This window comes from Coptis chinensis, unplaced genomic scaffold (genome assembly GCF_015680905.1).
Source record: "Coptis chinensis isolate HL-2020 unplaced genomic scaffold, ASM1568090v1 utg1782_pilon_pilon, whole genome shotgun sequence".
In the NCBI taxonomy this organism is placed as follows: domain Eukaryota; kingdom Viridiplantae; phylum Streptophyta; class Magnoliopsida; order Ranunculales; family Ranunculaceae; genus Coptis; species Coptis chinensis.
Window position 1 is genome coordinate 106,300 of NW_028238116.1, and position 17,412 is coordinate 123,711.

Below are 17,412 nucleotides of genomic sequence, written 5' to 3' on the forward strand. Positions count from 1 at the left end.
ATTTTTTCTTCAGTACTTACATTCTGCCATTTCCATTCCAGCAGCTTAAATACTGTAAGTTATTTTACCCTTAATAACAGTTATTTCTTTTCTAGTTTAATTTCTGTCCTGCATTTATTTACTTAATGTAATGTATACAAAGAAGTTTTATTATTCCTTATATGACCATGAGCTAATCCCCTCGGGGAGGGTTATGCCTTCGTGTGAAAACCGGATTGATTTCGTTAATATTCTAGAATCACTACTTAGGAATTAGGCATAGAATTGACATCCGGTCCCAAAATGATCGAGACTGTACAAAGTTGGATCGGCCTGATGCTCGGGAGGCGGTCTAACGACTCTCTCTCGGTGTCGCATGACTCTCAATTCGGTCCGGTGATGTGAAATCGAGCCAGGGAGCTGAAATAATATACGCAGAGAGATGAGGTATTATTGAAACTCCTTATGCTAGTGAAATGCGACCTAGAGATGTGGGCACGCGCTGCGCTAGGGATCAATACTTCGACGCCGTCTCCCAAAACGAGACAAAGTAGAGATGTAGTGATTTGGTAATATAAACTGTTAAAAAATGATTCTTGCATGAGCATGATTAACTCTCTCCTTGTTTCTCTATTTTTGTTTACCTACATATAATCGCCGTAGTAATTTACATTATTTGCATTACCGTTAATTTAATTAAAACCAACTAAAAAGAAACCTAAAAAATCCTACTCACCAAAAGTTGTAATTCCGGTTGTGAACCTATCCGAGCCCTAAGGTTTGGACGATCCCCTTACTCGACCTATCCTACCAAACCCCGTGAGTAAGTAACTTGACTAAAACGCACGACTATACTCGGACGCGTTGGAATTTGGACTTTGGACTTGGGTCTTTGGACTTCAGACTTTGGATTGTGGACCTCGGACTTAAGAAAATAAGTAATTGAAAATCAATAAACGCTCAATAAAACAGCGTTTATCAAATGGCGCCACACCGCGAAGGACTCGACTTAACGTAATAACCGGAATACATCCATAAAAACCCCTCCCCTTACCTCCTCATTTTTTAATTTTTATTTACATTTACAATACTAACGAAGTTACTTTACGGAGCAGTTTACCTTAACTTTTTCTACTAACAAATATCTGTGAACCAAGTTTGTTTATTTTCATTAGCACAGTCTAAGTACTCCGTAGGAATTTGAAGTACTGAACAAACAAAAGAGTCTCGGACGAGACTGAATTAGTAAAGCCGCGAGACTAACCTAGAGTATCAACACTCCGGTTTCGAGGGGACATGCCACTTTCCTTTTCATTACTCTTTTGGGCTCTTTGGTCCCTGTTTTGCTAGTAAGCATAAGCTCGGGGAGTAGTCGATCCCTATAATGAGGAATCGACGGGGCCCGGGTTTCAAACTCTTAAACTCCTTAAACTTTGTCGAGGGATATTATTTACTATAACCTGTTTTACCTCGTATATTTGTATGTTAGCATGAGAACTCCGTACATGTAAAGATGGTTCGTCATTACATATTCACGTAACACAATTAATATGATTGAATATATTTTGATATATCGAAGCGTCAAACCACCTGCTTAGAATATTTTTGTATGTGTATGTTACATCAATTCATTATCGCGGGTATTCAATTGCATGAGTTCGTTCTCGACATTTCCCTAGCTCACGTATAACTTACATATAGTTGCACGTATAGGTAATATAGATTTGCATGAGTAGACTTTCTGCGTAAACTAGTATATGTTAGTTAGTTTCTATTTTGGCATCTATCGTTTTTAATTGCATATTTCGTAATCACGTCTCCATAATACACTAATTACGTAAATTAAAATAAATAAAAATAAAAAATCATAGTAATTAAAAATTTCATCTAAATCATCTTAATAACACCCCGCATAATACACCATCATAAATCATCATCCTATTCCATCAGTACCTAGGAAACTTGAAAAAAAATTGAGGTTGCCTAATTAAGGAACGTGTTAGCACGAACAACCTCCCTCAATTCTCTCAGGTGACCTGGCTGCTGGAATATTCACACGTTATCCTAGCTTCCTTGCTCGAAGTTAGTTAAAATATTTCGGGAAGACGTGTTTCAACTCCCCTCCTTCCTAAAAATCTAAAACCTCCAGTCATTGTTCGTTCCTTATGAGCCTTAAATTAAAATTTATATTTGTATGAGACTACGGTCCGGTAAACATAAGGAATTAGAACTTACATATCATCGTCGAAAATACAAGAAACAACTGTTTATGTTATCTCCTAGACATAGTCCCTCCTCCAGTAAATCAACCTCGTCAAACATCTCGTTGCCATTATCTCCTTTAATTATGGTCGAGGAAAATCTCACAAATCGAGAAAACCCTTTCGATTTCTATATCGCCTTACAGAAGGACCTCGCCTTCCCGCATTAAACTCGATGCGATTGTAGGTGATTTTCAGATTCGCCAAACATTTTCGGTTTGTTACCTGTTTACCATGGGTTAGACCATGAAAACCATACAATCATCTTCGCGTCGGATGCAACAAGTAGTCACCACTTTCCGCCATCCGACCGTTACCAACTTAACAAGTCTTGCTTAGGTTGTTTCCTTTCACCTTAGTTGATAAAGCTTCAGTTTGGCTCGCGCCGGACAAGCCAATCCAATCCATTGAGACATGGGCCAAACTTGTTCAAGCATTCATGATAAAGTTTTATACGTAAGAAAACTACGAAATGCTTCAAAAGATTCAATTCTTTTCGCTAGCACCCCTGTGAATCCTTTTTGTAAGCGTGGAGCAGATTTTATCGATCTACTTCTCGAATGTCCCCATCATCAACTCGACACCGTAGTATTAGTCCGTTCATTCTTTAATGGTCTCTCGACCATCAAAAGGAAACATTAGATATCATGAACGGCGGTTGTTTCATGGACAAAGGGTGCTTCCAAGCATACATTTTTCTTGAGAAAGGGCCTCACGAAGCACCCATCGGGAAAACATCGATTCTTCTAGATCTTCTAAAGACATTCCTACCAAAGTTACGCCTATGTTCGAGGTCAAACCCGATCCGAAATTAAAACTCTAATCGAAGTCCCTAAACAAAAGGTCGATGCTCTTTCGGTACAAAGTAAATGAACAAAAAACCCAAATAGGTCATGGCTGCCAACGCTTCCCCATGCCCCTTTGTTTAAGTCCCGAAAGCCCGATCCTTATTGTCTTTTGGTATACGAAGTGTCCTCCCAACCTTCGAAGAGGCTTGTGCTTTCAACATCCCTAATGCACCTTTGGCGACAACATTCGAATTTAGCTTGGCCACCCCCCGTCCAACAACAAGCTCCTTCAGTGGCAACAAACGTTCTGTCACGACCACCCGCGAACTACAATTCCTATCGTCAAGGAAATCCTCCACAATTCCGGCAAAGGGCAAAGTAATTTTTCCCAACAACGCAAATATAGGGTACCAAAACAACCGCGAACCTTGTTCCCGCGAATCAAGGATATGGCTACCAAAATCAACCCGTGAATAATAACGGGGAACTAGTTCCCCGCTACTCCTTTGGTACAATCCATACCGATAAAACGGCCGACACTTTCCTCGACATACATGAATCAAGAATCAAATCCTAGCTTCTATCCAATGATCTCTTCACCGTTAGTCGGGATAAAAGATAAAAGATGTGTTCCCTGGCCAAGTAGTTCCAAACCCTAAGCCTACAAACACCGCCTTTGAGCTCAACAATGCACGGGACCTAGTAATCCAAGCCAGGGTGAGGTAAATGCCATTACCACTCTTCGCTTACGCCGAAACCATCGACAATAATATACGATGCCGACGAGGAATCGAATTGGAAGTCAACGACCGACATCCTTCCAACTCCTATCTCATGACCTATAACGGACGAAGTTGTACCTTCAAAATCTACACCTACGCCCCTAGGAAAGGATACCACCGATCCTTATATGCCGATTCCGCCTAAAAGCTCCGTTCCCCCGCCCGTTTGGTAAAGAAGAACAAACATGACTAACATTTTGATGAGATCCGTGAAACCTTCAAAAATTTGACCATAAACTTACCTTTCCTAGATGCGCTAAAGCATTTGCCCAAGCATGCCAAGTTTTTGAAGGACATGTACACCACCAAACGACGTACGAATGTACCTCAACAAGCATTTCTCAATCGCGGTTTCTTCCTCAATTACCACTACCAATGGTGTGGTAAAGCACAAGGACCCAGTCCACCAACCGTATACATGCATTATTGGGCATACAAAGTATACCGCCATCGCGACTTTTAGACCTAGGTGCGATCTATAACCTACTTCCCTACTACTTATTTAAGCAGTTAGGTCTTCATGAATTAAAACCTACCAATATGACTCTGCAACTCGCGGATCGCTCCATCAAGTACCCAAAAGGCATAGTAGAGAACGTTATAGTAAAGGTCCAAGATTTTTACTACCCAGTGGATTTTGTCATTTTAGATACTGAGGTGGCCTGTGACTCCATTCCTATCATCTTAGGACGTCCTTTTCTTTGCAATCGCTAACGCCTCATAAATTTTGGACGGTTCAATGACATTGACTTTTCGGGAACCTTTTCTCAAACTCAACGGTTCAAATTAATGAAACAGTTTCCCGATCCTATAATGGAGGGCGAGATTAGCCTGGTTGATAGTCTGGAACATGATTATTTCACAAACTCTTTTCCCCCAGACGAGATACACCAATTTCTTTCTTTTGATAATCCGGAGTTTGACGATGACTCGTACATAAGGGATGTTCATGCATTATTAGAGTCAGTACCACTATTTGACCCTAATGCTTTGGTGCAAACTGATTCAGAAGAACCGGATTCGCTCTTTTCCATTGAAGAGATGATCCCTCACGAATACTTGATCCCCAATCCTCCAACTCCGGTTTTAAAACCTCTACCCTCTGAGTTGAAGTACGTGCATCTCGATCCCGATGGTAGTCACCCTATAATAATTTCTGCCACTTGACTACCGGCGAAAGAGGCACGCGTTTGATTCATGTCATTCGTGAACACCGCCCGCTATCGGATGGTCCTTAGATGATATCAAGGGAATAGACCCTAGCATACGCATCGCGATACATACATCTTGATGACGGCACAAAGACATCGCGAGAACCACAACAACGCCTTTAATCCCCGCCATGAAGGAAGTAGTGAGAGAGGAAGTTTTACGTTTACTTGATGCGGTATCATATACCCTATCTCCGATAGTGGATGGGTTAGTCCCATCCCACGTTGTTCCCAAGAAGTCCGGCATTCAAGTTGTGCAAAATGAAAATGGTGAGTGCATCTCCACTCGTATTCCTTTGAAATGGAGAATTTGCATTGACTATCGCAAACTTAATGCCAGAACCCATAAAGATCACTTCCCTCTCCCATTCATTGACCAGATGCTAGAACGCGTTTAGCCCGATCATGCTTACTTGTTTTTCTTGATGGCTATTCCGGATACTTCCAAATTGTCATCGATCCCCCGATCAAGAAAAGACAACTTTCACGTGTCCCTTTGGAACCTTTGCATCGCATCTAATGCCTTTTGGCCTTTGTAATGCCTCGAGGCACTTTCCAACGCTGCATGCTTCACATTTTTAGTGATATGGTGGAACGTTATATGGAAATCTTCATGGACGACTTTTCCATTTACGGAAACTCCTTTTCACAACCTTTATCCAACTTTCAAAAGTATTAACGCTGCGTTAAGAGAAAAATCTGGTACTCAATTGGGAGATAGGGATGATATGACCCACACGAAGCCGATGATGACAAAGATGGGCTTAATTCCAAGAGGGAAATGAGAGCTTCCATGACTGCATTTTCAGACAATATGCTTACTTTCGCGGAACCGGTTCAAGCGAATGTTCATGGCGAGCCAAAGACATCGATTCGAGCTCGGTGATGGATACTCTTGGTGATATCCAGGAGCAGTTAGCCTCCACGGGAGCTCGTACTGCACGACGTCGCAGGACTCCTGGTTCTTCTTCTGCAGCCCCCGAGGATTCTGCTACAGCACCTGAGGATCATCAGTAGCTAGATTTATTTTTTCCGGTCTTGTATAATATTTATATCAGATATTTTATTTACGTGTTTGCATTTTCCAGCTTAATAGTAGATGGTTCCTAAATATTTCTATCTTAATATATTAGCTATATCTAATATTATAGTATATAGGTAGGAACATATATTGGTAATAATAAATTATATACATATATATAAATATATATGTTACATGTCATACTTAAACAACAAATTTTAACGTAACTAACGTTTTATAAAACGTTCAGAAACCGATAATGAAAACGCATCAAAAAACGGTCAGAAAACGGTCATGAACCACATCTAAAAAACGGTCAGAAAACGGTCATGATCACATCTAGAAAACGGTCAGAAAACGGCAATTTTCTTTCTATAAATAAGTTCAACTCTTCCTCCATATTCACTCATTTCATATTCTTCCCTCTACACTTCTTATTCTAAAAACCGTTTTTGGATCACTCCAAGCTCAAGATTCATGGATGCACTAGAAAAGTTTGAGCAGCAACAGATTGAATATGCTACTCAAGTCTTCATGCTCGGTTGTTTTATTATAGTCATGTTGTTCATGTGGCATATAGTTCTATCTAACATTTAGGTTTGTATTTAAGTCATCATTATCATTATGTTGTGTTTCCATACCGTTTAATGCGTTCTTACATCTTATTGTAATCGTATATCTACAGTTTCCTTGTCATTCTACTTACGTTTAAAAAAAAAAAAAAAAAAAAAAAAAAGGGCACTCCTTTTCACATGCCCCATTCTTCTCATCCACACTACATCCACTTTTGCGCATATCTTAGAAGATACACGTGGTCTAACTACCCTGTGACACCTCGAAACGTATCTTTTACATTTTCGGATGGGTGCCTATTTATAACAAGGATAGACACCCCAAAAAATTTAACTCTCCTTTTTCCAAAATATATATATATATATATATATATATTTTTCACCACTCCATCTTTAATGGCTCTCACTCGAAGTTTCGTGCCCGAGCAAAATTTTATGGAAAATTTTCAAAATGGTCTATTTCATCATTTTTTTTACACTGAAATATTACGTCGAGGATGGTACCCTCTTTTACACCATAAGCAAGCATTTTATTCCAGAGAATTGGTCTTGTTATTTTATAAAAGCGGTTATTTCCAAAACGGACAATTCTTTGTCCGTGCTAACGGATGCGAACATGAATTAACTATGAAAATCATCTCTGAGGTACTTCAAATTCCTATTACAAACCATAGAGTACACCTTCAGGATTCACCTTTCGATAATATCCGCATCCGATGTTTGCAACTATCCTTCACGAATAATACCCGGAAAAACCGTATTGTTTATCGGCGATCTTTACAAAAGAACCAATTATCTCGTGATCCAATGGGTAGCTCATAATGTCCTAGGCACGTCTAAGACTTCCAAAATAACCAAACCCTCCTCCATTTACTCGGGTCTTGCGCAGAGTAATCGCAATGATTTTTGCATTATTAAATTTCTCTCGGAATGCGATCGCGACGTGCGGAAAAGGCAGCTCCTTTACCAACCATTGTGACACTTATCATGATACATTGGGGTTTTTCTAGTACTTCTCCTCATACACCTCTTGAACGGCTAACATTCTTACCATTCACTTTCGGATGTAGGAACGGATTCGGAACCGGCGTTGCAAAAGAACCATGTCGCGATACAGGACCAAACGAAGATTGTTCCACCGACAACATCTTTTTGAAAATGCATTATGCAACCTATTTATCCCCATGGAAGGGCTTCGCTTTAATTCAACAAGGACTGATGACATTATTCAAACGTCGTCGAACATTATTATCACAGCCTTCTTGAATTTCAGGACTGCCGGACAATAAACGAAGAGGAACAAGCACAATTCTTGCACGTACCACAACCAATTCTTGGCAAATCACACTCTCATAATAGAGAACCACGCCGAGATTTACCAGACAGAAAACAAAATGTTGCAACAGGCTGTTGCACGGATTGACGGCATAGAAAATCTTATAAACGGATCCCTCCCACAAAAGGATCCTCGCCGTTACTTGGGCCAATGAAACCATTTAAATTTTGCAATTTTATATTATCTATCATTTTCTTTTTAGTTTTTAAGTTTCGTATGGTAATTTGTTTTTACTTAATTATTCTCATCATACTCTAATATTTGTTTATCCTTGTCTAAACAGGTCACAATTTTTTCACAATGGAAGCTCCAAAGATGATTCTAGAACAATCTTTCCATTCATTGCTGAATTCTCCGGCATATGGACATCTTTTCAGAGATCGACTACATCACTCAAGTTGGTTGGAACTCTCTCATTCTACACCCGGAGCAGACATACTCCCCAGGTTTGGCAACTTATTTTTATGATAACATGGAAGATCTACCAAACCGGTCCGGGGTTTCCTTTGAATGGTTTTACACTACGTATTGGTAACACCCGACACGCTTTTTATGAGCCAACAGTGGCTATGGCTCTAGACCTTCCGCCTCTTCAGCCAGATCTCCCCATTCAATACATGATAGAGAATGACCTTAATGACTATTCTAGGGAAGATTTTGCTGCCCGGTATGGCGATGGCCTTGCCCACGTCAAAGAACGTGCCGAAGCTGGCCGATGGCCGGAATTCACTATTCCACTAGCCAGTATGACCATGAATGTTGGAACTGCCATGCTATTTATTCTTCTCAACATCATGGGGGATTGGCATTTTTCCACTGCATCAAAATCAGCATGTAAGACATTCCATGCATTGGCCCAGCAACATACCACCTTCGACATTACAGAACTAGTAATTGAGAATCTTAAGAAGGCTCGATATTTTCGGCAACACTATATCACCCTACCAGTTATAGCATGCAGGATAGTGAGGACGTACTTCCCTGAGTTTGCGGCCACCTTTCAGGACTGGGTAAAGGTCGACTCTATGTGTCCAACAAACAAGATAATTCGTTCTTTGCGATTTCGGACATGGACCATATACCGCAAAGGTATCTTAAGAAAGTTCGTTTTTCCCCGATGATGATAAAATGATAGCTCATCTAGACAATGCAAAGAAGAGGGAAGTGGAGTGAAGTCCGGAAAGCTATGATAGATTGGCGGGATGCAAAGGAATGACATTTCTATAGGGACGAGGCAAGGAGGGACTATTCCCGGTTTAAGGATGGGGGGCAATGTGAGTTAATGCATGTACATATTTGTTTTACGTTTTGATGTGAAATAAATAAATAACCTAACAAAGTGTGCTACTCTAAGCGTGTATTTCTACTTTTATGATGTATAATATATAGTGTGTTACAATAAATTTACGTGGAAGATGTCACTTTATTTTTGCTCAAAGCCTCCTCGGGTATACTCTTTCTTCCTCTTAACACTTTGAGGACCACGATTGTCCCGGATTGTGTGGGGTGGTGAGAACCTTTTGCAAAAATTAGGCATGCATAGTTGTATATAGTTTACTTAATGTCTAAATAAACGTGATTTAGTGACAAATTCTCGTTTCTCTTTCTATGATGAAAAATATTTAGAAATCTCACCCTAGCATCAAAATTAGGACTTGTTCTTAGAAACTTAATTTAATCATTATGCAATAGTTTTACATCTTTTTCATGAGCATTCATGAACCTTGACTATCATTAAATGTACATAGCGTGATGAAGTTTTCGAGACCCACGGGTTAGACAACTTAGTTTCCATATCCCTGTAAGAATCTAACCAAAAGCCTCAAAATGTATGATATATGAGTAATGACACGGAGGAGTAGTTCTTCCGAATAGAGAATTTCACACGCCTACTTACTTGATCACTACCCAAATCCTAGAAGAGAATTTAGGCCTTCTTTGGATCGATATAGCCAAAAATTCACACCTATAATTTTTTTTACCGCTAATTAATTGAACCTTTCATTAATCATTTCTACTTCACCAAAAATCATTACCCATCTAGTAACCACAAATAAATAAGCCTACCTAGATGATAAGTATGAGAAATAGAATGAAGTGCAGAAAAATGAAGAGAAAAACCTTGTCACGGATAAACCTTGTCATTTTTTTTTTCCGGACATTGGATCTTTGTAAAAGATTATGTCCAAAACGAGCTCTGCTAATCGGAATGACTCATGAGTTTGATCACCACAAGGACAATCAGGCCCTTACAGAGTGGTCTAGAAGGTAATAGCCATTTCCTTATTACCTACCCAGGTCATAACCTCTTAGTTTCAATACAAAACTCTTAAAAGTATAAACTGGTTATCTTGCCCTTTCTGAACTTCTGAAGGCTGAATTCTTTTCCCCTAAATTTCTTTGTTTAGAGGAGGAATCCTCGTTCAACTTGCTTATGATGGTTTAAGAATTCCTATCGACCTCAAATGAGGTAAAAGCCTGTTTTTAATTAACCTAGCTAAGCTGGTAATGCATCAGGATATTCAAGCTGCTCTGTATCTTACACAAGTTTACCTATTATCTTTGTAGGTTTGAATGTTTGATTGGGAGAACACCACCAAAAGCTTAATTCTGTTACTGATACTGATACTGATACTGATACTCATATTCATGTATGGCTCCAACATCATGTTTTCTTGGAGCATCTATTGTTTCAAAGGCTCAGAACAATCTTTGAATCAATGATTAGAAAATGCATCTCACTCAAAACCCAGTATATGCACGAGAAATCGGGATATGATGGTAGAATCATGCTGGATTAATTCAGGTGATCATGCAAACTTTTCTGAGTCCCACAAGAGTTCGAAGATTTGTAATAATTGTATTTCTACCATGGAGACCATTAGATCATTTTGTTTTCAGTATTTCGTTATACTATGAATTGTAGTTACTGGAGTTGCTGCCCTTATCAGTTATATGGTACTTGAATTGTAGTTACTGGAGTTGCTGCTGTTATCAGTTATATGGTACTTTTTAGTGGTCACATAATATGACTATATGAGAAACCTTTGATGCAACCCCTTTGCAATACATGGGATTTCCTCACTCTGGTTTTATTTCACTATATCCTTATAAGTGCACTCACTATGTCCTTTGTTAGAGTGTGTCCCCTCGTACAATCTAAGATTCGAGTAGCATATTTGAGGGCTACCAGTTTGGCTTTTAAGTCTCCCTTGCCGAAATAAAACTTAGCTTGGACTGATAATAGTGCGTGACCAAAACTTGTGTTGTGGCTATTGAGACTAAGCGGCCTCGCAAGCAAATTATTATTGACCCTTGGCTATTTGGATGCGGTCTGCAGATATTTTGCTGATTGATATGGATTCAGATGCAAGTGGCCAGAATGCCAGATATTGTAACAATAGCAACAATGCCACTTTTTGAGGATTAAAACATAGTTTTTGTTTTTATTTTTCTTAAGAAACAAAATTCCAAGCTACCGTCAAATGTTCCTCTGACGTTGTTGTTCCTACTACAAGAACATTCTTACACTTTTCTCTTCCTAAGCGATTATATTCAGTTCTAAACTTTTAATAATGGATCAGGTAAGGTATCGTAACTTTGTGTGTTGGCCAAACATGTGTATCTAATATTTTTGATATGGACTGAAGTAGAATTCCCTCCCCAACTTACATTTCCCATGTGGATAACATTTTTGTTAAAGAAAAAGTTGTGTATTCTCGTGCCTAGCTTTCCTTTCTCTAATTCTCTCCATTCAAAAACTCACATGTGAGTCAAAATGCCTCAAAGATCAACCACTGTTTTCTTGGACGCAAACTTATCAATCAGGATTTGCTTCCGCTCTTTGGACTTTAAACTCGGTCCTGCCTCATTATCAACTGGGCGGCCGCGGAGCTTCCCCAATGTTTTTCAAGATAACAGCCCTTTTAACGGGTAGAGCTGAGGAGCTGGAGCTACCGCAGCCCTTGCTAGCAATGTTGGTTGAACTTTTGGAGGGTTGAGGCAGTCTAAGAGGGGCACGAGGTCGAGTGTCTACTTTCTCAACCTGCTCTTTCTTGACATTCTCTCTCAATCTCATTCTCAGTCTTGAATTCTTGATAGCCTTAAGAGGTTTCTTAACAACCTTTTGCACACTTGCAACAGGATTACCTTTGGTCGTCTATTAGATCCTGGTCTACTACCAACTTCACCATTTTTACTTATCTCCGGCTTTTTAGGCGCAGCATTTTCCAATTTCTCTGCGTTCTCCAAAACCTCTCCTAATGACTCAATCATCTTATTTCTTTCCTCCACGTTCTCCGTCTTCTCAATAACTGTTTCCCCATCAAGTTTCATCGGTTTCCAAACCTTAATTGGGATTCATATTAACAATTGGCTGTTCACCCTTAGGTTTCAAAACAGGCCTATGAGCCGGTTTAAGTACAAGATCACTATCATCATCTTTACTACCTCTAAATGTAGCATCCAACGATGCGAATTCCCTTTTCCATAATCAAATCAGTAGTAACCATACACAATTCCATCTATTCCTAACCAAAACTAGTACATCCTTTAATAGCCGAATTCCTCAGCACTAATAACTTATTACAATTATTACCTTCAAAATAATCACATGAATTCACTCTCACTACACTTCCTAGACTAGCTAGTGAAGCCATTGAAGTGATAATTCTTTAACTCCGCATTAACTAAAATAACTTCTTTATCCACTAGTCTACTTCAAAATATTGAAAAATGCGAAAATCCCAAGTCTCTAAATTTCCTATATTGTTCCAGATCATGCATGCAGACTCTACTAAGAATTTGATTATCTTTATTAGTTACATTCATCTCTATTCTTATTCATTAGTTTCAATAACCGCTTTCTAATTAGGCAGAATGTGATTTTGAAAGCTAAAAAAATATCACAATTTAGAAAAACAGCGATGGATGATCATGTTATATGTTCGCTAGATTGCCGAGAGTTTTTGAGAAGTAGTAGCATTGCGTGTGTTTGCGGATGACAGATTAGAGAAGGGTGTCATGAGCCTCCCAATGAATTTTCATCCCAATGGAAACAAATTAGAAGTATGTAGAACTAAATCAACCAATAACTTAGACGAATCATACATTGGACGATTTGCACAATTCGATCACACAATAGACCAACATATAGTTAAATTATACTTAACATATTCTACTGGGCTATTGACTATTATTATTGATGCAGGACATCAAGCATACAACATAGGATACAATCTTTAAGCATTTAATCATATGATACAATCTTTTAGTTGCTAATATTATTGTTTTGAACAAGAATTACCCCTTTGGGGTTTACATACATATATCACATTATCATCTTTTGGACTTGATTTTCTGCTTCATAAGTCGTCAGCCTTGGACATAATAGAAAGCCTACTCGGTCTGGGTTGAAACACTTCTCTTCTTGTTGTTGGTGTTTTATTTCGACGAGATCCCTCAAGGCTCTTCTTACCAACACCTTTTCCCCAGATACTCGAGTACTTGATTCTGCTGCAACTTTATCTTCTTGATTCTTATTATCTGTTGTGTTCTTCTTTTCTGCTTGAATTTTCTTATGAAACTTACACCTGAACGCACCCGCATGTGTCGATGGAGAGCACATGCAAGTTCTCTTTTGAACTGATGATACTTCAACACAACGCGGTTTCTTTATGCTTGGAGAAGTCGAAGGTGATGGTGATGACGACCCATAAGTAATCAAAACCCCAGAGGGAGGTCGCATTGATAAAACTGAATTTGATCGCTGTTGAAAATATCTACTAGGTAACAAAATAGGACCACTTGTCGCCATTGATTGTTGAAGATGGGGAGAGTTTTTCTTGAACTGTAAGAGTATTTAGGTTTCTAAATTTGTGAACCTAAAGCTTGGCACCGGCGTTTGTTTTATAGGCGTTGGGATTGAATTCGGACTTCAGAAGGGAGTTCTATCAGGTTTCAATTCGGTATGTTCGTGAATCGTGATTCGTGACCAACAAGTATTCTAAATTTAACGCTATATAAAGGCGGTTCTTGTTTTCCGCGTTAGTGCTTTATGGGCTTGAGTTTATGGGCCGAATTAAATGTGTACTCGTTTCCATGTTTTGTTACTCAATAATTCTAGAGACCGCTTTTATAACCCGTTTTTGTGACCGGATGACGTGTCTACATCTCTCACCACTCTCTCACGTCCAACAAAAGTACAAAAGACACCGAGAAATAAAACCAAATCAAATTCGTATTCCTTCTTTGTCTCTCTCGACGCCTCAGCCCACTCTCCTACTAAATATGTTTTCAAAGCCCATCATATACATTAGATTCTTTAGAGTTTAGATTTGCTCAAAATCAACTTATTAGGAACATAAAGCATGTACCGAAATAGAATTATGGAAGACAAATACTCGAAACCCAAAACTAAAATCAATTATTCATAGTCTAGCTATAAACAAATCCAAATATTTGGCTGAGATTGTTTGTACATAAAAAAAAAAAAAAAATTAGAATGAAACCCTTTGACAATTAGACTAACAAAATCCTTGTCAATGTTGATTTTAATCTTGTTATATCCCTGGTTAATCCAATTTGTTGTCATCACATTAATACTTACATAACCTATACCATTAAGTACAGTGTATGAGGAAGAATTGAAGAAGAGAGGGTGATGTGGGGTTAGAGAAGAAGTTAAATTGCTAAAGTTCATACAGGATTTGGAGAGGGAAGAAGTGATATTCCTTTTCTCTCGTTCATGAGAGAGAGTGAAGAAGTGATATTTTACGAAATTGTCATTGGTTTTTTTTTGTGTGTGTTTTATGTTGCCCACGTGAGAGGGGTATACACGTTAGCATGTCACTAAAAACGGGCCAAAAGGCCTGTCTCCCTAGAATTATTGTTTGTTACTTCGCCTCATTGTGTTTAAAACCCGAGATATTGGCAAGGCGTCTGGTTCCAGTTTAAAATCAGGGTTTTTCAAAAAAACCCGTTTTAAACGTTTTAAACTTAAAAAACGTTTAAACCCGTTTTTTTTTTTTTTTTTTTTTTTTAAGTGGAAATTTTATTAATAATGATAACGAGTTTTACAAATAATTAGGACAAGCGTGCAACAAGGCGCCGCAAGTCCTTTTCGAATGGCAAAACCTATCCTCCTAAAACAAACTCGTTAGAACCAATCATCATTACGTTGTAGTCCATAACTTTCGCAATCTCTTAAGTAGCTCAACGATCATGTTGTGCTAAGAAACCAAAGGTGTCAAAACCGAAAGGAATGAAACAATGCTTTGGTTAGCTTTACAAGCCTCCTCGTGTTTCTCAATTTTCCTACCACGCTTCTATTAGTCCGCTTCTCCCATCTCAAAGACTCCATTCCCAAGCCCTACTAATGGAGAGGCTCGGTTACATCAACACACGATGCCTCCCCTCGGACCAATCAGATCAATACATCCAGCAGCCGAAGTGTCGATCTCCCCTTCATTCGGATCGGTGAGAAAATTCACAAGAGCCTCCTTCTTCACTGTACACCAAATTCCCCAAAATGCATCACATAAAATATCTCGACATGATCATGTCGGTATTTGAAGCCTGGAAATATCTACAATGTGCCGCATGGTCCCCAAAAGTATCTAGTCCGCTCTTTTTGCGCATTGCGGGGCATAGACCACCATCGAGTACAAAGGAATCATGAGGCGGTGCAGGAGAATAGAACGATACTCTACCCGGCGACATCATACCGGTCCAAGTCCCTCCATCGGAATAGCAAGTAGGAAATCCTTTGCATGTTCTGACTGTAAGCATCCAATGACTGCTTTCTGACGAGCAGATAACACAAACTCCCTCTCAAGACCAGCAACAATCTTACCATAGAACGTTTCCGCCAAAACTTTTTGTGGTTTTAAGGGGACGGTAGCACTCACAGCCATAGAACTGAGGTCAACATCGGGTAGACAGAGACTCAATGCACTGCTAGCAACATCAAGAATCTCATCCAAATGTACTGGGCATTATTTTTATTTATTTATTTTTTTTAATCTAAAAGAAAACACGAAGAAGAAAAAAAGGGTTTTGGAGTTTACCTTTTTGAAGAGTGGGCATTAGATTGACTTATTGAGACAGTTTTATTTTGTTTTGGACTATTAATAATTAATTATAAATTATAAAGTTATTAACTTATTTGTAGAACTTGATTATGCCATTATGGTTGGTAATTAGTAGTATCTTATTTAGAGTTGTGTTTTGCAATTGAATCTAAAACTTCTAGTATTTGGATGAGTAATGATAATTTGATACTTTCATGTATTTGAATTTTCTTTCATTTATATTATTTTTATTTTTATTTTATGTGTCAATTCTTTTTTCCACTCTTATAAAAAAATAAAATTCTTTATCGAATATATTCTTTATCATCGGTTTTTACCGTTTCTTTTATTTATTATTATGCGTGATTATAATGCTTTTAAACCGTTTTTTATGCCCCACGGTTTTTTACATTTTTTTTTTTCCGTTTTTTTCCCGAGATGTTCTGTTTAAAACACGAACTAAGTTTTTTTTTCAAATACACCGTTTTAAACCCGTACCGTACTTGGTGACAATGCTTCGCCTAGGTCAATTACTCATAGTTACCCATATGCAAAGAATTAGGATTTCCCCCACTGGGAAATTAGGGTCTCCTCCCCAAATACAAATACAAAAAAAAAAAAATAATAATAATTAAATTGTGTGCATTGGAGAGTGGGGGAGACCCTAATTTCCCATCCAGGGGCGTTCCATGAACGCAATCAACTATTGAGAAAGTTTGCTTCTCCAAGCCCAAACGCCATTCTAGGTTCTAGGTTCTACCATGATACATATACTCATGATTTGGTTTAAAGAGCGGGGATTGTGTCGTCATCATCATCCTTGTAATCTGGGTTCTTTTTTTCAAATTACACTAGCTTTCGAACCCGTCCTACGAACGGTGCCGTTGTATTAAATTATTCTAAAAAATATTTGAACTATGAAAATCTATTTATAAGATATGAATATTATATTGGTCACTCATCAAAATTTCTTGCAACATGAAAACCACACTCCAGAGAAATAATAATAATAATAACACACTTTTATAAAACCTTTCGACTTTTTTTTGTTGTTTAATAATAGAAGTTTGATAAAAGTTTTGTGAAAATGCCCAATGAGGCGAAATTCATATTGAATATACTTGAATAGCAAGTCATTTCCAATCATATATTTGTCAAGACATTCCCACTACACATAAAACAATGATGTTTTGAGGTTAGTTCAATGCATTAACATTTAATTTCTGATTTTCCGTTAAATATTTTTTTAGATTAGTTTATTATATTTGTATCCAGTTTTCGATTTCCTGTTAATTAATCTTTAAGGTTAGTTCAATGCAGTTACATCTAATTTCTGATTTCCCGTTTTCCAATTTCCATTAATTATTCCTTGAGGTTAGTTTCATGGTTTTGC

General features: G+C 38.3%; 1 long non-coding RNA gene across 1 annotated transcript; it reads left to right on the forward strand.

Annotated features, from left to right (window-relative positions):
* Nucleotides 1-10,123: 10,123 nt before the first annotated feature.
* Nucleotides 10,124-10,742, forward strand: LOC147473783 (uncharacterized). The gene is made up of 3 exons (XR_015210290.1): nucleotides 10,124-10,218; nucleotides 10,359-10,420; nucleotides 10,519-10,742. It is a non-coding gene; the product is annotated as an uncharacterized LOC147473783 (long non-coding RNA).
* Nucleotides 10,743-17,412: the final 6,670 nt, after the last annotated feature.